The sequence below is a fragment of the Neolamprologus multifasciatus genome, chromosome 1 (genome assembly GCF_963576455.1).
Source record: "Neolamprologus multifasciatus chromosome 1, fNeoMul1.2, whole genome shotgun sequence".
Lineage (NCBI taxonomy): Eukaryota > Metazoa > Chordata > Actinopteri > Cichliformes > Cichlidae > Neolamprologus > Neolamprologus multifasciatus.
Genome location: NC_140439.1, coordinates 20,974,482 through 20,998,969, shown reverse-complemented (window position 1 = coordinate 20,998,969; position 24,488 = coordinate 20,974,482). Strand labels below are relative to the sequence as shown.

The 24,488-nt window shown below is 41.3% G+C and overlaps 1 protein-coding gene and 1 long non-coding RNA gene across 8 annotated transcripts in view; one reads left to right on the top strand and one right to left on the bottom strand.

The window, feature by feature from the left end:
* Positions 1–24,488, top strand: part of zfhx3b (zinc finger homeobox 3b) — a 287,490-nt gene that overhangs the window by 111,477 nt on the left and 151,525 nt on the right. For all 7 annotated transcript variants that reach the window (XM_085162836.1, XM_085162826.1, XM_085162793.1 and 4 more), the window contains one exon: positions 4,691–4,733. The gene's annotated coding sequence lies outside the window, so the exon portion shown is untranslated. The remainder of the gene's footprint in view (positions 1–4,690; positions 4,734–24,488) is intronic.
* Positions 1,099–24,488, bottom strand: part of LOC146525678 (uncharacterized) — a 40,617-nt gene continuing 17,227 nt past the window's right edge. Inside the window, exons 2-3 of the long non-coding RNA XR_014874573.1 lie at positions 8,298–21,086; positions 1,099–7,940 (exon numbers count right to left, since the gene is read on the bottom strand). This is a non-coding gene — a long non-coding RNA (uncharacterized LOC146525678). The remainder of the gene's footprint in view (positions 7,941–8,297; positions 21,087–24,488) is intronic.

Below are 24,488 nucleotides of genomic sequence, written 5' to 3'. Positions count from 1 at the left end.
ACACATACAGACTGACCAGATCACACCCCCTTGGGGCTGTGGGGCAGTGCTTGAGTGATGTCTCCCCAGGGGGCTGATATTTTATAGTTTGTGTCCATCAGTGCTGTAGCCTGGGGCACCAGGGTTGACAGTAAGTGCTCTCAACACCGGTTGATTCATCTGAGCTATGACACAGATGAGAGGGGAGAGATGAGGGACAACCAGAAAATATTAAACACATAAAGTAAAGTTTCGGTCCTGTGTTTACATGAGTGCATACTCTGTGCGCTTAATCAGAATTCAGTACATTTCAGTGTTAGTGAACACCAGACTGACTTCTCCTTTGTGATCTTTGATTGCAGGTCGATCGCAACACACATGGCTGTACTATGATATGGCGGGCTAATATGGGCTAGACTAGGCTAGACTAGAGTTATTGGCTTGAGGAAGGGACGGCAATCTAACATGGCATTTCAATTTCTCATTCTCCCTCATGGCTGTGCTGTGCACTGCTGCACCTCTTCTACATATATATAGGGAGGACGCCTCTGAACCCCAGCCTTCTGGATGCGCATACTAAGCAATCAATGTGTCACCTCTTCCTGACAATCCTATTTTTTCATATGGGGGCCATGCTCATTTTTTCTTGTCAGCAGAAGGTAATTTGCTCTATTGTGATTCAGTCCTAAAACTTGGTGACGAGGTGTCTGATAAGTCTCTATCTCCCCTCTGTCTCCCCCATTCCCTCACAGCATTCCATGCATCACCCATGCTAAGGAAAAAAAAGAAAACCAAAAGAAAGCACCCCCAACCCCCATTCTGTCTACACCCAACTGCACCCCCACAACCCCGTCCCTTCTTTCCACACCAAGCCGAACATAGTTGTATCTGAGGCGGGCTGCTAAATTAGATAAGCGGGGCTGTGGCACAGCGCCCCTGATTAATAAAAGATGCAGTGCTCCCTGGGGATGGCCCCTCTGAGGGCCGAGCAGAATCTACCCACAGACAATGGAGTTTGCTGGCACACAATGAACAGGAAATGGAGAGAATAAACCAATCATGGAAATATAACATTTAAAGCAGGACTATCCTGTGACCCTCTCTAGCATTATGCATGCATCATAATAGATAATAACAAATGTTGGAAGTGAAAAAAGAACAAAATATTAATATATTCATTTATTTTGAAAGAATATCCTTCTATTGACATATGTTGGATAGACAAGCAGAGGTCCTGCTGTTTTAGGATATTCAGGAGAGCATTTCCAAGTCCTTTAGCAGAAATCCTGCATGCTCAGTGTTGCTCTTGCCACAAACAGTGCACATTTAAAAATATACTTTTTAAAAAATATTATTTTAAGATGACCAAACTATGAAATATGGGACAGAACCTTAATTGCTGGTGTCATTTGCTTTCAGACTCTTATTTGAACACTGATAACATTGCTTTTTGTGTGTAAATCACGAAAGACTCGAATGAATTCGGAGACAATCCTAAAACAAGCTCAGATGTAGACAACTAGAACAAATTGTTACTTTATTTTTTACATTTTATTTTAAGAATGATGTAAAAAAAAAAAAAAAACAACAACAAAAAACCCCAGTCTAAATAAAGTCAGCCAATTAATGCATGTTTTAAAATCCTTTGTTTTTCAAGCCTTGTCTGCAGTTCGCACTTGTCAATTGTTGGATATAGTTAATTAAGTTTAATTTAAGCTAAATATTAAACGTGTTTTTCTTTCAGTCATATGAGGTTCTGGTTATTTTGCTACTTTTCAACATTTTGTAGCTCTAGTCATAATGTTGGATATGAAACAAGTGCCTGCCACATTAATATGTAGGGCTGTATTTTGATTCATTTACATGTTTTTTAATTATATTTAAACTTATTTTTAAATATAGCAATTGATTGGGTGGGGTTAACAGTAAAAATAGTTATATTAAGTCTAGTTATTTTCATAGAATACAGTTAGAGAATTTGCTAAATGAGAGAAAAAAATTTGTACTACTACACATAGTTAGCTGCTACAGTTAATACTTGGTACATATTTTTTCACATGTTTCATGGTTTAAAAGAAAGACTGTCTTCTTGGATTTAGTTTTTGTGTATACTGCTGGTCCACAGAAGTACTCCTTTATAACAGCACAAGAACGATATGAATGTAAATATTGTTTACCTGCAGGAGAGTGTGCAAAAAAAAAAGGCTAACACATGCTCAGCTACCTTTCACACCCACATTGTGCTATCATGTCATTTCAGTCTTACATCAGTTCCATTCGCATTTGCCATCTAATCGCTTTGTTACCAGGAGAATATTATCCCTCTCACTACTATGTTTATAAGACAGCCAGCAGTGATCCTGTTGCCTATGGAGACCACTGAAATCAAGGCTATATAGCTATCAGTGTTTCCTTTCAAATTTGTCCTCTAAATTGTGCATTTAATGCTGTTCATACGAATACTTACATAATAATACAAAAGCATCCCTTAAACCCGCCTTTCTACGCCGACAGGCGGGTTTACCAGGCGAATGCAGGGCTACATCACCACTAAACAATCAACATGAATCCATCAGCACATAGCCTCTTATGTGCGCATGTGCACTCCTGCAGCCACTGGGCTTTAGCAGACGTGTTTCTCCTTTGCTCTGTGTTAGTGGTGATCCATGTGATTGCAGCATGGATCATGAACACTAAAGCATTTATCTTTAAATAACCTCCATCACCCCCGTCGCTACTGAACAATAGCGGGACGCTTCTAATTTTCTGCACTGTAATGGTAGTCATATTGAGATGAAAAAGGTCAGGGGTTGGCTTGCGAGGTTCTGATTGGTTTGGCGTGTCACAGTTCCCCCAGAGGAAAAAAAGGTGGAAAGTGATATTTCACTAATCGAACTGTCCTACAAAAGACCATTTGAGGTGGTGGGTAGAACCAGTTCTTTAATGATTCACCAGTAAAAGACTAAACAAAAAAATTTTATTGTGAAGTCTTGCGTCAGCAATTTGTGCTGCTTTTCCACGATCAGTGACACACAAATTGTATTTTAAAGTTTAGTGATTCACTAATTCACCACCTAAAACCAGCATGGATTGATGGGTTTTCTTTGTGCATATGTATGTGAATGTGCAGTTTCACCTGCCTTTGACCTTCATGTGCTCACATGTATTCTCTGAGCTACTGTTATAAAACTCTGCATTGGGCTGTTTTAAAAGGGAAAACTATTTCTTGTTGAAGTAGATCATATAAGGTATTATGCACTGATTCCCCTCAATCCTCAAGCTGTTAGAGTAGCTGCTCCAGTCACATGCACCTAATTTAGGACATAACTCATGCATTTATATACTGTTTGATATTATGTAAATTCCCCAAAAGGGTTATGGATCAGCAACAGTAAGGAAACTTGCATTTGTTTGTCATTTTTTTGTTTTGTTTTTCCCTGCTTGTCAGCTTTTGCATAATCTATTTGGTGAGGTGTCTACATATTTTTTTTATTCCAGCCTGAAGACCAAATGCATCACATATTATGCACTGACCCAAACTGCATTTGCCAAACAGCGATTCAGCCAGTGGGAGTGGTCTGATCTTGTTGAGGAAGCTGCCCTTTAAGGTCATTACAATGGTCATGTGATAGGCTAGCAGAGCCCCCTGGGCCATATGACAAACCGAGCTGCCAGGCCGAGGTGTGTGTCAGGGGTGTTTTTCCACAAAGCATTCCATAAAAGTGTAACTGGGCTGTGTTTGCCCTTTCCTCCTGCTATGCGTTCAGCCAACAGGCCCCTGAAGATCTCTTAAAAAGTGCTGATCCAGAGAGCTGGGTTGGTGCTCTTGTAATCCTTCTAGCTCTGCTCCACCTCCCTTCACATTCCCACCCTCTATAGCTCCTGCATCTTCCCTCACATTCCCTCACTGTCTCCTGTGGATGCATTGCTCTGGTGTGAGCGAAATAGGTGATTGGATGACGAGGCTTGCTTGGGCCCCAAGCTAATTACCACACATGAGAGCATGACTAAATAAATCTTAAGTGCTGCTAATTGCTTGGCAGTGAAAACAATAACTGCGGTACTTGCCCAGAGGCTCTGGCGTAGTGAGGGGCCGGGGCACTGGGGACCGGGGGCCCTGGCACTGGGCCAGTAGAAGACACCAGTCGAGCGCCTCACCCGCTCTGCCGTCATGTTAAAGTCACACACCACTTGGCACTGTCGCTACATGCGCCATCTGCCCCCATAGCCACCACTGAGTCTAACACTAACGCACTCCCTACAGCCCTCATCAGCAAAGAATAACGCATACATGACAGGCACAGACAAACTCAGTCTGTCTGTGGAGCCATCATACATCACTGCATTAATAAACATGAATTAGTAATGGCACAATTAGATGGGGTTGTTCTGACATTTACTGGTACAATAATGGCGTTCTCCTCTCTGCAACCCCCTTTAGCCTGTAGTGAAGCACCATCAGATGCAGACATTTAGATGTGAGGGGTTAAAAGGGTAGAAATGTCCCTGCCTGTATTTTTTTTTTTTAATCAGAAAGATCTCTATCAGTGTTGTGTGTTTATATTTTTATATTTATGGTCAGCTAATGACACTCGCCAAAAACATGAATTCAAATCCTGCTTTGGTTTGGCTTTATTCTTTCTTGCTCTCTTGCCATATGTATATATGTATTTAAACAAGTAATTGTGTGTCTGTGTGTGTTTCCCTGTAGGTTGCATTCTGTGAGTGAAGAACACATTTGGTGTGGCCCAAAGGTATGTTCAACACAGACATACTGCCAGACCTAAAATACTGAATGAGACACAAGTTTTTAGCTTTGTCACAACACTCAGCAAAGATAAATGCCACAATTAGCACAGTTAATTTAGCAGATTCTCTGCACTTTCTGACAAATGTTGTGCGATTGTGTTTTCAAGTAGTCTTCATTTAAAGTCAGTAAATGTTAAAATACTGTCCCCCATAAAAAGACTGAGCCAGTGCAGTCATTGAGCACCACTATATACTGGTAAATATGTACACTATCGAGTTGTTTGATAAAGCACTTTTCCAGGATTGATAGTTTTATTTAATGAAAAATTATAAAACTAACAAAACATAGCTTAACATGGATATTATGAGCAGTTAACATGTGTATGTGCAGAAGATAAATATGCCTTATTTTTTTTAACACATTTCTGAAATAAAAATATTGCTTAGAAACACCTGAAAATATACCAATCAAAACACACAGTCGGTTGCAGATCTTGTAAGTTCGTAGGTATCCACATTTTTAAATTTCCTTTGGTACTCTTTTTTTATGGACACTTATTCCATTTTTAATAATTTTATTTGTTTTGTTCAGAGATGAATGGGGTTCGTAGTGATCTTAGTGCCACATTTACCTTCTGCCACTTCCACCATCCTCCTTTTCCCTGCTAAACAAGTCTCTTCTCATTTGTACTGTCACTCTTCTGCAGTGTTTTACAGCTTTCCCAGGGGACTCGTGCGCTTTTGTTGGCTTTTCTGTGTACACACACAGCCTAATTGGTTGATTAGTTCAGGTTGACTGCCTTGTTAATTGAATAGTAATTTAGATTTGATGTGTTTAATGAAGACCCTAATTTATTGTTTGGCATTCTTCCAAGGATTTGTTTTTGACAGTAGGAATCAAACGAAAAGGATAAAAGGAAACAAGGAAATGACTGCAGCACCCCAGTTCTGCTTTGATAGTGCATGAATTATATCTTTGAGAGAGTTGATAAGGCTTAAGTGTTTATCTTCCTGAAACTAAGCAGATATGGACAAAAGGAGAGTAACAATAAAAGTAAAAGCTATTGGTTAATTGTTCTAACCAATAAAAGAAGATGGATGGATGGATAGATGTTTATGTAATTATGATGAAACATTGTTTAATGGATAAAGCTCTAATTTTGAGGCTGTATCGATCAACTCCTGGCTTAAATCTCTTAGGTCTTAGGCTTTGTTGGTTTATAGCACAAACTGATTTATTTGACAAGTAGGTAATGCAAATGTAAGTGTGCAATTTATAACCTTTGCAACTGCTTTCTTTCGTCCACTTTTTTTTAGCCAGCCAAGGTTGTTGGCTAATCAACTTTAGCTTTGCATGGGCAAACAAGACTTTCATTTATTTGAATGGTGCCAGGATAGTGTTTCAGGAAGGATGCCAACATAACAGAACAGGGCTGTTTGCTGAATGACGCAGTCATCCAACAAGGCATTGCACTGGCCAGTCAAACAAAGGCTAGCACACAGTCTTGTTGGAGTACTTCAAAACATGCAGCTTGTAACTGTACTGTAGAGCCTGTCTTTCCTGTACAGCGTTTTGCCACATGATATGGTACACCACCTGCATTTGCTGTACTGTATTTTCACAATTATATTAGTGCAGCAGTACCTTAAACATGCCCCCACCAGTGCAACCCCCAGTATTGTTCTAACACAGGTCCTGAATCTTTGCTGTTTGCCACTCAAAAAGTTCATGTTAAGAATATGGACATTTATCTTGAATAAATAGATTATACTAGTTTGCACTGTAGCTTTATATTTCAGATGTATTTACGTGTCATGATAATTAGTCACTGTAGGGACATTTGTTTATATTAACACATATGTCAGAAACCTGTGACAGCTTTTTTGTTTGTTTTTTTTCACCCCTGAGCTGATCGAAACATTTTTACTCAAAGCACTATGCATGGCAGTGGTTAAAATTGCTTGCTGCTGCTGCTGCTGGACATGTAATGTGTGCATTACGTATATTGACAAAGTCTGATACAAGTATTCTCATCCTGGTGTTGCTAACTTTCCTCTCAGCATCTGAATGTCCTGGTTACCAATACTCCATCTAGTAGTAACTCAGAACCAAACTCTGCCACAATATATATATACAATAATCCCTCAACTGCACTTGTCAAAAAGTGTAATCTGTTTAAAGTCATATAAAATCACCACAGTGAAAAAATGTATTCATTCATACATGAAAGTATAAAAGTTTACAAAATATATGTTTATACATTTGTGATTTAATTTTTTCCCTCATTAGAAAATGGCATAGATTCATTGAACTCTGTTGGGAGCCACCCTGACACCCTGTCCAGAGCAGCATACTGTTAAACAGATTTGTTTTAGTGCGAAGAAGTGCTGCCACAGGTAAGGGGAAATAGTCCCACAAACATAGAGAGACTTATATTGTTTTCTATGTTTTTAAATTCCTTTTTGCAGTTTATTAACAAAATTACATGTGCCTTTTCCCTTGGTACATCACATTCATTTGTCAAGTCCAACTGATTTTTCACAAGGAGTGAACCCGTAGAGTGTAGAGGCCTCTTTCTGTTTTTCCACATCAGGACTCCAGTGCATAGTGAGTTCATGAGTATCAATGAGCATTTATCTCCTCTCAAATATTCAGTTATGTGCAAGATAGTCACATTTGAAACCAATCAATGGAAACTTAATTTCCCTTTAGACTTGGAGGATGATCCCAAAAGCTTTTGGCTCCTCCTCCTGCAGTCCCGTTTGTGGCCTTAAATCAATCATTAATTTTCGCTGGTGAGCTTTGTCGACTAAGTCCTCTCTTCTGTAAAATTTCCACATAATTAAAATATTTTTAAAAAGTCTATTTAATCCAATGATCTGTAAAAATGTGAAAACTAAAATCCCAAAGACAGCTATATCCGCACCACTTAAAAATTGCGATACTGCAAACTGTTTTCCATAGCATACACTATCTTCATTCAGCCATTTTGATTTTTAGAACTGCATTGTTTCTTCCTATGTGGGTGTGTCCAAGTTGCAGACATTTACTTTCCAAGAGGTCCAGGATTTCCCAGGAATATCCAGTTTTGATTTTGCTGTATCACCTGAATTCATGACAGCGCTGTATGCTGGGCCTTCTTTGTCACCAAGGAAAAGTGCCGACCATTCCAAGTACTACTTTTCAAAGAGGAAAAAAAGGTAGGGTGTTCCTGGAAAAAACAAAGAAAAGAAAAATACAGTTAGTAATAAATAAACTAAGCTCGGCTTTTCTTTGTGGAACATCTAATTAACTTATCAGCAAGATTCCTCACTTCTCCACAAACTCAGTCTCTTTGAACCTCATGCAGTCATGCACACTTATACACATGCAACAACCTTAAAGTGCTACATACTACAGCAGGCCAAACTAGTGCAGACATTAGCCACCTCGGGTGTTGGAGTCACCCCCTTTCGTCCATACATGTAGACATTTCTTCACACTATTTCTACCCTTCCGTCACTTACCCGCAGTAGTCATTAGTCGCCCTTATCCCCTCCCTCCCTTCCCTTAATGAGAAAGCAATTACCATTGGTTTCTCCCCAATCCCAGCGGCCTGGCAGCGTTTTCCGAAATCTTCCTTCCACCTGCCTTCAGCTCTGCATCTGCTTCTCTCTCAGATTCCCTTCTCTTCCCTTGCACCTCTTCTCCCTTTCACTGTGGCTGCAGACTCTCTCTCTTTCTCCATCCTCTCTGCAGCCTCTCTCTTTCGCTCCTCCCATCTCTGAGCTCTAGGCTGCTCTGGGTTTTAGACGGATCACTCTCACAATGGTTGATCAATACAGGTATTGATCCACTGGCAAAATGTTTATAAAATCATTCTGGGCAGCTGCGGTGCAGCGGGGAGGGTAGGCGGGGCGACAAGAGGGCCAGCGTGCCATGCCATTCGTCTACAAGAGAACCAGCGTGGACCTGATTGGCTGTCTGTCCGATGCCTTGCCAGGAAGAAGGCTGGCATAGTGTGCATTTGTGTGATTGTTGCCTGGTATAACACAGCCTTCCCTAGCTTATACTGCTAAACTTCCCAGACCACCAAAGGAGAGTAGAGCTGTTTAACCCGTTCGGCTTTTGATGTCGACTGCTTGGGAAGCACTGGCATCAGCAAAGAAATTAATTTGCATAAATTAGCAAGCTGCAGGCAACACCAGTCTAATGATCCACTGTCATCTCACTCTTCCATCCTCCCTGGGGAAAAGACTCTTTCTATTTAATACCACCCTGCTTGTCTGCATGTCCACATGCCCACTCTGGGAAATATGCCAACACAGAAGCCTTGTGTCTGTTTCCCTTACGCAGAACAAAACACTTACAACGCCACAAATCCAAATATTAGTAAACACGAGGAACTAATAGGTTGCCGATGTGGGGAACACCTATTCACAGCATGTCCTTCTTCTACTGTGAAGAGGATGATGTAAGCCAGCCTGGGGACAGGACTTCCCCTTTGATTCCCTCCAGACTCTCACACTTTGATAAATAAAAGAGTTCTCCAGTCCTTGTCGATCTTTAGCAACATTAGCAGTGGTACGTCAACCATAGCAGGCTTCTGTGTTTTTGCATTTAAAAGCACGCTGTCACTCAACTAGGGAACACTATACCGTTAGACCGGCCAGCTCAAACACTTAAATACTTCACCGCATTGCAACTGTAGATTCAAGTGGCATAGTTTATCAGTGACTTTGTAATCCAGGGAGGGGCTTTTGCTTATGTCTTGTTAAATGATGATGTATGAGATGTTTCACTGCACAGAAAATAAAATTTGCAGCGGGGAGCACAGTGCGGTGTAACTTTTTCCAGAGTCGCAAATCTTGTTGAATCAGACTAACATCTGTCAGCCATAAGACCAGGCAGTCGAAGTGACCGAGATTCAACCTCACATCTCTGGGTTGTGCGGCTTTGTCTGTCCCCCTCCCTCTCTGGCAATAACCCTGGACCCAGATACCCAAACACTGGCCCAGACCACAATGCCTGGGCCTGCTCAAGCTCATCTTCTGGTGAGGAATGGTGTTAAAACTAATTGTGAGAGATTATTTTTTCCGCATTGCATTTTAATTAGCTCGCTTCTATTTGGTTCAATGTGGAAAAAACCTCTTGGATTTTTTTAGGCCATATCCAGTTGACTAACCATGGATTCCCGTGATTATGATGAGCACACATGCACATACAGACACATGGCGTTCGCAATCAAGTGTCACTCACACATATGCTGGAGAAGGATAATTACTCTTAACACATCCACAACTAGCCACAGCCCATTCATTACCATAACATGTTGTAATGAAGTTTAATCCCTCATCATGTTGTCTGTGGTCGGAGAGTGGCGTGTGGCTGTTATCCTCCACTCCAGATGTCTTCCAGGCTGTGTCTTTTTCAATGCTGTGCTAGACTTAAGACATGGCATTCAGTCCACCACCTTTAGACATTCCCTTCATTTTTATCTCAGCTCTTTCTTTCTTTCTTTCTTTTACCCCCTTTTACTGTAAATTCATTTTGACCTCATCCATCTTTGTTTCTTCCCTCCTCCGCTATCCCATTTTTCACCTTCTGTTCCTTCTTCCACATACCCTCCCATCTCTACGAGAGTGTGTTATTTATTTCATCTGAATGCAGGGGCTCTTTGGTGCATGCTTCTCACAGAAATCAATTTCAGCTCAGACAGCATAACCAAACAAAGCACTGCACTCATTTCAGCACGGGCATAGATGTAACCCATCTCTCTCATTTTCTCCCTCCTGCTCCTTTATTGGAAGACATTTTGTTCTCACTCTGATGCCATTATGTCAATCACTGCAGACATGTGGTGATGTGTGAATGCAGCTACTAAATGAGCCATGGCAAGCAATGATCATTAGAGACTACAGAGTTTATATATGTGTTAATATATATGTCAATTTCGTTGCATATGATTGTCACCTTTCAGTCTGTGTGAATAAACGCAGGTTTTCAGTTTTTATTCAGATTTATGACTTTTTGGGTGTGCGTATGGGATGGCGTAGCAGTGAATTTTTTTCATTCATCATTCTCAGAATCTCCTTGTTCATACCAGATGACAACGCCGAGTGTTGGTAATAAGCAGATTTCTCTCAGTGTTGTATGAATGAGAAAGACTTGAGTTGCCCGCTCTCCTGTTTCCTTTTCTCTGCCAGCCATCCTCTTTGTACAGCCGTTGAGACCACCAGTTAATGCAGCTGCTGGATTGGCCTCTTTCCTTGCTCTGCTTTTATTGATTTCAGCCAGGCACAGAGACAGACAGAAAGAAAGGGCCTTTTCAGGAAGAAGTTAAATGGTCAAGTAGCGGGTGGAGGGTGGCTTTCACCACTTTATTGACGAGGTGGAAAAATGTCACTATTATGGAGGCCCTTGCAGCAGATAGCGAGCTGATTGGATGAGTGCCCCCAGGTCAGAGTGGAGCACGTTCCCCCTGCAGCCAAACGAGAGCAAATAAAAGGGCAGAGGAATCCGCTTGAACTGGAGGTGAGGTTTCTCTCTACCAGGCCTCTCTTTAGGCAACGTTTCTCAGGGTGTATGAGGCAAAGTGCTTGGAATTTGGACTGAGGGCCGGTCTCTGGTGGACTTCTTGCCTCTGAACTCTCTTCTCAAAGCGTTGTGGGTTTGCAAGATTTTATAGCTCTTGGGACTTCCATGTTTTATGTGTTACACAAGGCCGTGATACGCACAGATGTTCAACCTGCACTACACTGCCAGGACTGCAGCTTCATAGCAGGAGTTTAGAAAAGAGCGAGAGGGATGAATTGATGAGAAATGCTTGACGATTACATGGGTCACACAGAGAGGCGGTGTGCGAGGGCAGCCGCATCCAAGACACTGAAATCAAAAAGAAATTTGGCACAGTTGCTTATGGGTGCCCTACTGGCCTGGCATGAGTCTATATTTGACCCAAAACTGAACATAGTTAAAGTTTTGCTTAACATACACGGGGGGCAGGAACACTAGGCTCACTGTATCACAAGAGAACAGGCAGGTGTCGCTCTTTTGACTGCCTCTCGTGTCAGACAAAAAGGATTATTCATGTATGAAAATTAAAGGGAAAAACGTGACGGGAGATTTAGAAAGAGTGACTGGGTGTACAGTAGTGCACTATACAAATGAAATTAGCTGCTGAATCGGACTTGTGACACTGAGAGCCCACGACAGAGATGCGACTGTGAGTCCTGACAAATGGCCGAAGGTTCAAATACAAGCCACTTTCATGCCAGGCCTGCTGACGTCAATCAGTCTAATTAGCCTAGCACATCATCTGGTTGGCTCCTCCTAGCAGCATAAGACAGACCTCTGGAAAGGTCAGCATGCCACAGCAGAGACAGAGCAGTGCTTAATCAGAGGTGAAATGGTTTCTTTCCAAATTGATTCCAGTTAGGATCAGACAAGAGTGTACTGTGTCGAGCCACTTAAAGACTTGAGGGAAAAGCGGCGGGTGCTTTTAAGGGGGCTTTTAAAACAAGACATTAACAAATAAAAACTGTTCTGGTGACATCTGGATCAGGGCCCAAAGAGCAGTGGGCCATATGAAAGATCTGTCTGTCTGTCTCTCTATCTTCATCTCTTTCTGGTCTCTTTCCCCTGTTTCACTCAGCTCTCTCTGTCTATCTCTTTATCGCCTTCTCTGCATGAGGCACAGTATACATTCACATGTGGGTGCACATACTCAGATGAACTGAGGAAACTCATTCAGACTCTGCAGGGAACTTTGTCCCGCTACACTGTAAAACTTGCAAAATCACTTTTTCTAATGTTGACACAAATAGTATGGAATAAATATTTTGTCTTGGTGCTCACAAAGTAAACCAAGTACCATTAACGCTGCATCCCTGAGGCATTATAACTTTTTACACCCTCTTTAAAACTCTTTTTACAACAGGCATGTCACAACCATGTATACATAGAGGGAAACATCCGAGCCTGCCCGCACCCACACACAAGCATCTGCACACTGCACATTCACCAGCTCTCTTATGCTGAATGCATAATACATGTAATGAAATAATGTTTCCAGTGGGGATGGCTGTGGCTGGGGGATGGAGATGCGCGTTGAATATCAATGTGACTACCCCCAGACTCGCTGGTTCAATTGGTGTGATGGTGGGGGGTAAATGAACATGTGGGAGTAAGAGAAGCTTTATCCCTTTGCCCAAAGCTAAAGTGAGAAGTCCACACAGAAAGAGGATGGTCTCTTCTCTGGCTTATGAGAAGAGCTTAAGATTCATATGTTCTAGCTGGTGGTCTGCATGGGGTGGGTTTAGTCAGCTGGTCTAAAAGGAAACTACCAGTTCCTCCTGAGTATCCATTGCCAACTAATAGCACAAAGACAAATACACAAGCTAATGGCAGAGAGGAAGGTACTGTCCTTTATATCACGGTTAGTCCTTCCACATAACTTATTCAAGCTACACGATTTTGACCTATTCTGAACCACATACTCGCCACAAAATCTCAATGAAAATCAACTGAGAGACAAATTACATTTTCCCCCGTGCCTCACCTTGACTGACTCAAGTGAGCTCATCTGTTCCAGCTTGTCAGAGTGAAGATGCTGTGTCTCTGTCAGCCAGGGCTTTGATGTTTTAAACATTACCATTAATAATGTTTTCAGGATCAAAATTAATTTCTTCTCTACTATGTCCTGTTCTCTCCATTCTGTGTTGAAGCATGCATAAATCAAGACCAGCTACCTTTGTCTTGAAATTTTGAGGTCAGGAATTTGGGATGAGACCAATCCCGAATGTGGCCAAGTAGAGTATTCTTTGTGCGCATCTCTCAGTGGCTTTGTGTGTTTGGGTTGTGCTTTTCGCAGCTTCATTACGGGACTTAAGTAGTCGTGTTTTTGATACTTGCGCCGAATATGTGAACTTGCAGCACAGAGTGTTACTGCATAGTACAACAGTCTGTGTGTGAGTTCATGTAAACTGTCGGTGCTTTGAGGTACTTTTCCGTGACCTTTCAGTGTAACGCTCAATTTTAAGGAGAGGCTGCTGTATGGTCTAGAAAGCATGAACCTTTCCCCAAATTACTCAAACGTCATTCAGAGACGTCTATGTTTTTTACTACAAAAGTTGTAATATTGGAACTGTCACTGAGTTGGCTTTGGGTTGTCGTTCAATGCAGGATGTGGCAGCTTTTGAATTAGTCTGGATTAGACGCTAGAGAAGTATTTTTGTGACTTCCAGATGTTCTGTTATCTATAATTCCCAGCTGTGTTCTGAGAAGTTAAATGAGCTCCAAAGTTCCTGTCCAAGTTCTGTTATACTCATCAAACTCAGGGAAATGTAATTAGTGCCTATTTGAGTTCCCATCGCCTAGCAACTCCCTCCTAAATAAACACAAAAAAATTCCCTTCCATTTTCATTTAGCCACACCTCTTATTTGCCAAGCACCTCCTCTCGAGTGGCTCTGGCCATACCCTTACTCTGGGGCCCTGCAATGTGAAGACAGGGTGAGGAATGTGTGAAGCATCCAAGGAAACATGAACTGCTATTTTCCCACAAGTATGAAAAAACAGAGGCTATGGTGGAATCTTTCTGACGCAGTCAGCTAGTGGGATGGCTGCTGTACATTTGGGATTTGGACAGAGGCTCAGGTCAGGGTGTTTTTAAAGCTGTAGTCTTAGGGCTTAAAGATCTAAGCTGAGACTGTGTAGGTGAGAGAGAGCTGCTGAAGAGGTTAAAACCTGATGAGTAAACCTGGATGGAAAGATAGCAGGAGTTGCTGGATGGCCTCTTTTGGGAGCGCTCCTGCTATTTCATCTTTAACGGCATCTGTGGGGCAGCCTATTAATTGTTTGTTGGCCAAACCATCATTAAAAAAGCAGACAGCAGGGTGGCTTTTACCGAGATGTGAGTGGGAGCAGAGAGCTAAAACAGGAGAGAGGATCACTGAAGAGGCCCCAAGAGGCCCTCATAGAGACCCACATGATTACCACGCTACCGTTGGCTCTGTAATTCCTCATACATTAAGACACAAGGTTGAAAGGAATTCCCAAACACAAAAACAGAGAAAACTTCAATGAGTTTTTCTTTCCTGATCTAATTATCGCTGCCCCCATAATCGCTGTTATATTCATCATAGTGCTCCGTATTTATGGGGTCTGTTTTCATCATAGTAATAATGTCACTCTGGAATTCCCATGCAGAAGGAGGGAGAAAGAGAGAGAGAGAGCGATAGAAAGAGACACACATCAGAGTATGTAGTGGATGCAGCCAGATATTGTTTGAAGTTAAGGAAGCCACAACAGGAGGACCTCCCTTGCACCTCCCTGCAAATGTCCCTTTATTTTGTCTGCACTATCCCCCTGCTGTGGAGTCTACATATAATCTGTGTTGAGTTCAGCCACCACTGATCCTGGTCTGGGTGTAGACGGCATCCTGGAGCTGGAAATGAGCCTACTTGTGTGTCTAAGGCCCATTTGAGTTTGGAAGCCCAAACAAACTTATTTGTCTTCTTTTCTTCTGTACACATTTTGCAATTTCACTAAAAGACAATTTCTTTCTTTCTTTCTTTCTTTCCCCACAAATCAGACTTGTTTTCCCAATCCCTCTCTCTCAGCTCTCCATCTCTCGCTGCACCCCTCCACCCCCAACTCCCTCCAATTCCAATGGAGCCCACTACCTTCTGTTTTCTGCCCCCACAATGCTGCTCCCAGTATTTGGATATATATTTAACACCCACATGTGAGGCCTGGTGAAAGTGCCTGGGGAATGGAAAGGAAAACAAGCATGCCCTCTCTCCCGGCCCTTTAGTGCTGGCCTGCTATAAATACCTCCGGGTGGCGCGCCAGTTCCAGCACCAGTGGCATGGGAACCTCTCTCCCTCCTGTAGTCCATTGCTTGACCACTCAAGTCCAGTCTGGGAAGGCTTTAGTCAGCAGGCTGCCCCGAAGGGTGGACGGGTGGGTAGATGGGTGGTGAGGTGTGTTGAGTGTGAACGGTGTAGGGAAACAGTATGGAGCTCTGTATGTAGCAGTGATGGTCTTCCTGTTTGTTTTGTCTGCATCTCTGAGGAGTATCCCTGTGTCTCTTCCCTTTCTGCTGCACTGTCATCTTCCTTTTCAAAAGGCTTCATGTATACTGCATTTATGCTGTTTTGCCTTATGAAGATTGTATGAATATGTGCTTTTCAAACTGTTAAAAAAAGAGATCCCCTTTTCTTCACTGCGCTGAAGCGTTTGTTATGTTACTCCCCCAAAAATTGATTTAGACTTTTCAAAGGTTTGTTCTTCACAGTGCTGTCTCCCTGTGTCGATGCACGACAGGCTCAGCTCATATTTTCAGAGTTTGAGGTAATAGTTTTAAACTGACAGACTAAACATCTCTCTCCCCAGCTGTTCCACTTCTACAGAGTAAATAGTTTTAGGTGCACAAACGCACACGTGCACGAGCTGAATGACTGTCTCGGTCTAATGATTTTTTTTCTTTTCTTTTTTTTGATATGGGGGGTTTCTGGAGAATTTGCTGGATTTTCACTGAAAGGATATGAATGTGGGCGCTCGCGGGTCACTTTCTTATCATTACAGCCTGTGCGTCTTTGAAAAGCAGTTAGCCATTATAGATGTATACAGTAGATGCAAAGCAGATACTATGCTTGCGCTGTGCTAGTTCACATATTGTTTTTGGGGGGGTGGGGGTGTTTTAGGCCACTGAGAGCTCATGAATTAAATGCCTGTGCTGACTTAGATTGGGCCTGTTCCAGCATCAACTAAAAAGAGGTACTTGAGATCAAAGCTTTTTGTTTGGTCATTTAGCATGCTGAGTCTACAGATTAAATGTCTCTGTTGTTCCTTTTTCCTCCTCACACCTCTTAACATTCTCCCCGTGTCTCTTTTTCTATCCCTCTCTTAATACTCTTCTTTTCTCTCTCTCTCACCCCTACAAGGCTCACTTGTTATTTTTTCGTACAAGGTCCTGTAATTAAGTTTGACATAAGCACAGGGATTAAATATGCGGTTGAGGAGGGAGAGAAAGGAGCTCTGTTACAATCTCAAGGCCAGCTGTAAAATGGAACCAGATTGCGACACTTGGAGTTGGAAAGTTTGGGAAAGGAGCTTCAGAGCACAGCCAAGAGACTACTGAGACTCTGGCCAAAAAGGCTAATATTAAAAATCCTTAGGCAGAAGACTAACACTCAGTCCGATCCAATGATAATTTCTTTTTCAGCTAAAAGACTGCCATCACCTCCAGCTAAACGTTAACTGTTGTCTGTCCAACCAGATGACTGATAATTTCACCCCAGCCACCCCAGCCAAACTCTGCTGCCAAAATAACACCAGAAAGCTAAATACTGCCTAGTTAACTGCAAATTTACAGCCTATGACCATAATGTATTGTTTCCCTTAACCGCAAAACAACTAATTTGTCTGCCAGTTTATATTTAGTTATCAAAGCCAATAAACTACACATTCGTATTAAAACCAGATGGTATAGTCACATGTTTTTATAGGTGCATAAGCAGCCAAATGAATTTAACAAGTGAAGAAAAAGGAGCTCACCCGTTACCTTTTAATTGTAAGAACGGAAAAGTGATTGTAACTCTAAAGCACAAATGCAGCGGGGGAAACTGTTTCACATGCTATCACTCAATCACTGACACCAAATATAGAAATATAGGCTAAGATCAGCCCCCAGTGCACCGAGCGTGTCAATAGGATTTTCTTCTGTTCTGAACTCTGAGAGGTCTCACATGGAACTTTGCATTCTTAAATAACTCTGGCAAAACGCTTTAATCTTAATGAGTCTGAACAGCAAATCTCTCATCTGCAGCAAAAAGGATTAGGAATGCAGAAAAAAAGACTGCCGTTCCACTTTGATGAATTGTGTTTAGAAAATCCCTGGGCATGAAGTTCCCCCAATGAACAAAGCGTTAGGCGAGAAGGGATGCTTTTAAACAACACAACTTATCTGGGAAAAACAGAACATGTATTTAAGTGAAAATACAAAAGCAGAGCTGATTCGACTCCTCTGCAAATGATAAAAGTGACTAAGTTTTTTCTTTTCTTTTTTTCTCTCCTCAATCCACTCAGCTACTTTTGGAATCAAACCTGGAGTAGCTTTGCACAAATTACGTGTATTGTGTTTTCAGTGCTTCATCAGTGTTTATTTATTCCCCGTGATGCCTTCTGACATTGTTAAGAGTAAATAAATGAATTCATAATTTTTCTTTCGCCTCTTGGTAAAAGTTCTTGAAAATGGCTGATGCGCTGATGAAAAAGGAAGCTGATGAACAAAGACAGTTAAGTGCCAAGAGGTGTTGCTTCCAAAGCCACGAGAATCTGCTGCTTCCACTGTAGTTTGCTGTGGTTTTCCTCATTGCTTAAACAACACCAAACTTTTTGAGTTAAGTGTGGAAGTGTAGTTACTTAAGTATGCTATTATGCAGAGGTGTTTATTTGTACTTGATTAATACATTATTGATAATATGTTAATGTAATCCAAATCAAAGCAGTTCAGCATTTACTTGATTAATTATTACTCTGTGGTGTAATTCCCCCAAACAGTCTCTCTGAGTGGTATGGGTTAGAGCAGTAAGCCTCTGGCTAGTTCAGACTGCTCAAACTACAAAGAGCCTCACTGCACTGGGACCTGCTCTGGGTTCCCCCTTTCCAACTCTCCACCCACCACCCCAAATGCCTCCAGGCCTTTGGAGATCTACCCTGGCTGATTTTTGCTGTATTTATTTTACCTTTCCGTCCAAATCAACGCCTCCCTTTGTTTCTTTTAATGGACGTAGGAAAGAGATATTGCTGATCCAGGTCAAACCTAAGCTCCATATTAATGAAAAAACACCAGATACAGTAAATAGCCTCTTGAAAAAAACAAACATATCAGAAGGCTGTGCTTTTCTATTTTATTTTATTTTGTTTTATTCCAAGTGCATAGTTTTCTTCACAGCACAAGTCTCTGTGTTGTAGAGACATCAGCGCCTTGTGTGTGTGTGTGTGTGTGTGTGTGTGCAGCGTAGTGATAAATATTACCATGTACTTGACCTATATTGATCCCCCACTAGGATGTGTACCCACTCCACCACGATGAGCCTAAACATCTGGTCACCAGAGTGTTTCTTTGAATGACAGATAACATCTGGGAAGACTGCTGCTATCACAGGAAACAATGTTCCTATCTCCCCCTCCCCGCCTTTCTGCCTCTCCCCCCTGTCCCTCTTTCCCCTTGCCCTGCTCATAAGCACATCCCTCTCATTGATTTCCCATTAACCCCTTCTAGACTGTGAGTATCTGCCCACCCAGACAAGCAGACACCAGTGGATTGATTAACGACATAATGGCATCACTATTGCTGCCTCTTCTCATCAGTCTGACCAGGTCTGCAGACCGGCCCGGTCCATGTCCAGCTGTCTGTTGCAGTCGTCCACGTTTTTCTCCTCTTCTTATATTTTACTGTTTTCAGTCCCACTTTCCTTTATTATTGCTCCCTTTATGTTCCCCTCACTTCTAATCCATCTCAATCCTTCTGTTGTTTTTCTTCCTTCTTCCCTTTTTTTTTCATCTCTAACTTTGTGTCCTTGTGATCCTGCGTCCTATGCATCTTCTACCCCTCACGCAGCTCGCTGTTAATATTCACCTGGCATTCAGCCTCAGGGCACATGTGTAGAACCACCGTTCGAAACACGGTACTCGGCGCTCCCGTTTGCTTTCACGATAGCATGATAAAACACACGTGTCTGTGCACAATACATCTCATCCTATGAACTGGCAGTTACGTGCTGATTAGTGTCATTGAGGACAGTGTATTGCTCATTTGAAAGTCTGAGATGAACTGTGGCGCACACATTTAGTGGCATCAAAAAATAACAGTACAGCTTTAGCTGTGTTCGCCGTAAAAATGGAACGCTGGTTAAAAATTGCCCACTGATGAGACTGCAACGGATGGGAAAATAAATCGTAATATGTGTGGGTGGGTGTTTTGAGATCTATGTATGTTTAGATTTTTTTCCTTTTGTTTTTAAATAGACTGTCTGCTATGATATGCACAGTATACATACATGAAAGGACGCAGTATCTGTTTCATCATGTATTTCCTCCTCCTTCGCTTTGGCAACTGCTTTGGTGGCAAAAATAAAGTAAATGTGTGTTTGTTAAATTGTGTTTGTGAGCCACAATGGAGGCAAGTTAGAAAAAGCCCTTCATTTAAGCATGGCGTGCCTCCATCAGTCCCAGTCTCTGATGTACAAAGAGCCCAGAGGAAGGAGCTTCACAGCTGTTTGTAAACTATGAGAACAGGAAAGGTCAACAAAGTAATGCTGTGCGTTTTTTGTAACGCATTTTCATCTCTCTCTGTTCCATAGTGAGACAGCAGGGCTGCGCCCTGCTTCAGTAGTACTGGTGCATTTAAATTACTGTTCTTGCCTGGAGAATAATGGTGAAAGCATAACCCCATTGTATTCTTTGATAAACTCTGGAAAATGCATGGTATAAGCTGAGGAAGAGGCGCGGTTTAAGGGCACAATTGCCTTGCAAATCTACCATGGCAAAGTTTTTCTGGGGGAGAGAGAGAGAGAGACGGGGAGGAAGAGAGTGGTGAGAGGAAGGGGAAATGTGGAATTGAGGGTTGAAGGAGAAAGAAAAGTGAGAGGGAGATGGTAGGATCCAGCACATGGGTAGAGTTGTAGTTGGAGGCGGGGGGGTCTGCATTGCAGGGACATGTGTTATCTCTGGGTGCAGAGGTCTTTGTTTGCAGGGCAGAGAGGTATAGATTTCCTCTCCATGTCAGCTCCTTTATTTAGGGCTCAGCACAGAGGGGACAATGGCAAACTAATCCACTACTGAATCAGGATTAATATTCAAGCTGCAAATATTAATTCACAGCCACAAGGAGGAAATGCAGAATGTGTCAAAATACTCAAACAAACAAAGAACAAAAAAGCCAGAGATCCTTGACCAAAAATTCCATCTCGAGTGCATTATTTTACTGCGTCCTGCAGTCTCGTCTCAGCATTCTGTTTGATTTCTGTATTAATCTTCATAATGATTTTCTATAGAAGAGCGAGAGCTAGGGGAAGCTGAAGAGCTGCATGTTGTTTTTGGCTATTCTCCTCACTAAGCTCTGGATTTAAGATCTGGATTTGAATATTTATGATAGAAAATAATGGAGGTTATAAAAATAAGTCCCTGCAGAGCTGGGCTGTAAGTTATAGGGGTAAGCAATGCCTCCCACATCAAAGAAGCCTGGAGATGTTGGCCAGTAGTCTGCTGCCTGTTGAAGCCTATAGTTCTTCATCCCGACCAGCGGAGAGTCTGGTTCTGCTGAAGATGAAGGATCCAGAAGTGTCGCTCAGCATCAGAGTCCTCACGAGCCTCAAAACAACAAGAGAAAAGAAATCTGCCATTAGGGTGACATCACTTGACTTGTTTCAAATGTAGTTTCACTTTTTTGGAGACTGGAAACAAGTGACAGCATTTTTTCAGCGGCAGGTTCTAGTTTCAACATAATATCACTTGATCCGGAAAGATGTTTTAAACATGCTGGTTTGCATTTGAAACAAGTGACATTTTGCCTTCCATTTCCAGTTTTTCCTTCTTTTTTTTTTTTTTTTAGAAACTTAGATGTTAACATTGAACACTAATGACAACATTATTTCGGAGAACTGTGGAAATAAAATGTTCTCCATTGTTCTTTTTTTCAGTGTCTGTGCCTGAAAGCTTAGCATGAACATTCACAGGCTGGGTCTGAACTGTTTGACATAAACTGTATATTCAAACAGTTTATATAATTTTTTTATACTTAATTATATATATATATATATATATATATATATATATATATATATATATATATATATATATATATATATATATTAGGGGTGCAACGATACACAAAATTCACGGTTCGGTTTGGTTTGATACTTTGGTGTCACGGTTCGATATTTTTTTGATTCAAAAAAATGTTCATGCTTTTTTAATTTGTCATTTATTAAAATTATAAATATATATTTTAAGTCAAACATACAGTTTTTAAATTTAATGTTGCTGAAACAACAAAGTAATAAAAAAAATAAATCTATCTGATGGAGAAATCACTCATCTTTGGAAAAGAGAGTTTATTACAGAGAAATGTCTCTTTTCAAAATAAAAGCTATACTATACACTTTTTCTGGGCTATATTCTCAGCAGCATATTAAACATATCAGGTCCCCATAAGGAGAATCATGTGCTAACGACTGTCTAAATGACTCAGGTAAAGTTTGTAGCTTGCGTGCTTGTTGTTTTTGTCTGCTTCCACTTGTCTTTGCACTAGGATGATGTCTGCGTAAATGTGCAGTCATATTCGTTGTGTTCCCACTAGTGCTGTCAGCGTTAATCTGAAATAACGTTAACGCCACAACATGTCAAATCTCCGTTAAGGAGCTACAGCGGATCGCCCTGTGCGTGGGGCTGGACTGCATCAACACGTTAACGAGCAAACTGCACTAACGCACTAGTTCCCACCCATGTAATTGAGCATTGCCTGGCACATCCGACATACTGTTTTACTTTTGTCCATGACGCGCTTACCTTCAGGGTCATACTTCACATGAAGACCAAAATAGTTCCAAAGGCCAGATCTGAATGAGGGTGGGGGAGGTTCAATTTGCCATGTTGCAAGGAGAGCTTAGCTTCTGTCTCGCTAGCTTGCCCTGCGCTCAGTGAATCTGCGCTCGACAGTGCAGCCTAGGCGGAGTAGTCAAACGCAGATCCACTGAGCTCTCAACACAGACAGCATCGTCAGAAGAAAAGTTGATAAAATAAATGACAAATTTTGTATTGTTCGATACATATGCGTACCGAACCGAAAGCACTGTATCGAACGGTTCAATATTGATACAAGTATCGTTGCACCCCTAATATATATATATATATATATATATATATATATATATATATATATATATATATATATATATATATACCTTGTATAGTATTTTTGAATTGTTTTAGAACATTAACAGTTATCCAAACCATAACCCAAACACACACACAGGCACAGTAATCCCACACTGGGGGGTAGAGGCCTGTTGTAAACCAGCCTAAAAAAAACATTGTGATGTTCAAAGGGACTTCACAGAGGCTCCAACCATTGATAAGGCCTAATGTAATGAGGTACTGTAAACTTCATCTTTTATACATGGCAACATAATGTGAAAGGTCATCTTATCTTAATCCTCAAATCTGCAGCATCCAGGCCCGTGGCCCCATTTCATGAAGTTAAAGAAATAATCTTAGAGACCACTCTGAAGACGGCCCTTATTATCTTCTCCGCAAGGTCCAATCAGAAGATGTCATTAGAGTGTACTATGAATGCACTGTAAGGAATGATTATTTCTTTTTTTTTTTAATCGGCCCCAATCATATCATAGAATCAGCTGGACTGTGTGCTCATGGGGAGAAGCTTTATTATGTCCAGTGATTAATCATCAAGCACTACCTTATCCCCCTTAGACACACTTGCACACTGCTGGCGTGGTTCATAGAAGGAAGATGGGAATGCATCACCTTCATCAGCATTCTGCTTACCTGATTTTTCCGTTACTTTCAGTTCACCCTGTTATAAAGTAGCATACCGTCATCTTTTGCCCAATTAATGCTTTTTTTTTTTTACATGCCTTACAGTCGTGATTGGATTTTGTTTAACTTACTGATCTGATTCTGGGTTTTTTCCCTTTTGATTAATCACCAACAGAAGTAACAATATGTCATTAAATTCCAAACAAATTGAGGACCAATTACATACCCAGTCAAGCTGAAGTCACTATTGTGTGAATTAATTCAGGTCAAAAAGGTTATTGTCTCAAGACTAAGTTTGGGCAATTTGTTGTTTCAGAATCCTTTGTTCTCAAACTGAAAGTGTGTCAAATGTAGACAGATTGTGAAATATTTATTCCTTGACTGCAGATCATATTAGAGTGTTATTGTTTGTTTCGTTTTGTATTCCACCCCTAATTTGCCAGTGGTACAGTTTTTTGGCAAGTCTAACAAACACACATCAACTTTAACAAAGGTAGAGCCTATCCTGTAGCTTTAATTAGAAGGAAATTGTAAACAGACGCATGCCTTTCTTTTACGGATTATCTATACTTTATGACTGAATGTTTGAAGTTATGAGGGATTCTGAATCAGCAGTGCTCGAGTGGTGCTCTTATAGGACATTGTTGTCTTCAATTATTTTCAGTTATATTCCCGTCTGTAAGAGGCAGAAGATCATTTATTATTTAAAGATGCAATCGTTGCTGTTTATCTGGGATTTTTAAAACCGGGTTATCTTTTCACATAGTTTTTTTTTTTGATTAAATGGAACAAAGTGTAATAAAATGCAGTTTCAAATAGATGCTTGTCTCTCTAGTGCAAGAGCTCATCTGCCATTATTGTGATTTAATATGAACGGTGCCAAGCAGCTGCCGAGAGACGGGATCTAACGAGCATCAGGGATGCTTTAGTATGTACATAAAGGGTCTCACACAGACAAGCTGCCAAAGACATGCATGCAAATACACATATAGGTGCTGACTAACAATCTCATATATCTTCATCCATATGTAGTAGATAAACACGGCAAACTGAAACTTTTGCTGGTGGATTAGTTCATTTTCTTTGGAAATAATAATGATTTGAACAAAGATTTTAAATTAAGCACACTGAGATCAAACAGCAGATTTTTTTTTTTCTGCATGCTGTCCGTGTCTGTTTGTTTACCAGACAGCAATAAGGAACAGGCTACAAAAC